Source organism: Pyrus communis, chromosome 14 (assembly GCF_041283825.1).
Source record: "Pyrus communis isolate YQ-2024b chromosome 14, ASM4128382v1, whole genome shotgun sequence".
In the NCBI taxonomy this organism is placed as follows: Eukaryota; Viridiplantae; Streptophyta; class Magnoliopsida; order Rosales; family Rosaceae; genus Pyrus; species Pyrus communis.
In genome coordinates this window covers 19,448,076-19,449,736 of record NC_142578.1, presented here as the reverse complement: position 1 = coordinate 19,449,736, position 1,661 = coordinate 19,448,076, and positions in this window count along the sequence as shown.

Sequence of the window (1,661 nt, the reverse complement as noted above, 5' to 3'; positions counted from 1 at the left end):
CCATTCTTGTTCAGAAAGAAATTTTATGATATGGAGGGAATGGTATAATATTTTATTTTCATGGGTGTGCTAAAAATAGGTTTGATAGCAATGCTTTCTGTCTTAGAGAGAATGGCTTGGTAATATTTGAGGCTTTTGAAAGATTCAGTCAGAAGATAATGATAATTTGGGAGAAGGAGAATTTTGGCAATGCGTTCTGGTGATTGATTTTTATCAACATGATGTGGGATGCTAAAAAGCCTTTCTGAATTTGGGTTTTTGAGATATGGTGATGCTTTAGCAAAGCTAGCTATTTTTTGTCTCGAAGGAGATGGGGTTTGTAGTGAAGAATAAGGATCATATTGAGTAGTTAGTGCTGTTTGGTAATTTGGTCGGATATTTCCTATGGTTGATCCTAGAGGAGTGAATCTGTTTGTAATGGCTAGGGCTGATGAGGAATCGGAAATAGATTCCTGTTTTACTGGTGCTGGGGTTAGAGTGGCTGGGAGCATATATATATATATATATATATTACAGACTACTTTATTACTCCTGGACAGCAGCACCCGAAACCCTGTCCCCCACACACCAACAAAGTTAGGTAAACTTACATATTTTATGTACCTCTTTTCAACCAACAAAAAAAAAAAAAAAAAAAAAAAAACAACTATTTTGGAAATTATTAATTAGTTTGCTTTGCTTTTGTTGTTTAATACTACGCCTATATGTTTTTGCTGCTTTTTATGAAATCTTTTGTAGGCTGTCGTATCTTTTCCCTCCTTTTCATCAGTTGCATATGAGCCATTTAGATTAGCAGATTTTAGGTTTTTAACTTATAAAAACCTCACCGTCTTAATTTAGATTAAGAAATTGCGATTATATATATACACTCTTGAGTCCTGACAGCAGAGTGTTTTCACGAAATAGAATTTGTAATTTATAAAGAAGTAAAAGAAAAGCAGGTGAATGTAATTATTTCAAACCTTAGTTTGTGTCTACTCAAAACTTCAGACCCCATAACAAAAATAACAAAAAAACTTAATTTTTATTGAATTATTTATGTCGGACAAAATAGGTTGGAATTACACAACAAGATACATATACATATTCTCTCGGATTTAGGAATTTCATTTACAATCCTAGTGATAATTCAGTTAATTTACCTCACTAGATAGTTGGCGCACGTAGAGAGAAACCTTGTTTTTTCTACTAATTTTGCATTGGCGTCTACATGTTTCCCCCATTGAATTATGCGCATTTATCCGTGGATAAAGTAGAATAACTTTTGTAGGGTTGTTCTTACTATGCAATGGTGACAAACAAATATGTATTAAAAAATGGAACTATTATTGAAACTTTAATTGTACAATTTTATTATAACAATATTTTTTTTCTAAATATAAAAAAAAAAAAAAAAAAAAGTGCACAATTATATTTTTAGAGTGTCAATAACAATTCGCTTAAAAACTACACAATCTAGTTATTACACCCTGAAGAGAGACGGATGGGAGGCTGCTGGGGAATGAAATCCACTTCGAATCTCTGTGTCCAAAAACCGCGGATCGAGAGATTTGGACCATTAAAGAGAGAGAGAAAGAGAAAGAGATCTGGGTAAGTGGAAAAGTTAATAGGGGCCACAGGATTTAAATTAAGTGATCAGAATCTCTTGGTCTGCGGTTTCC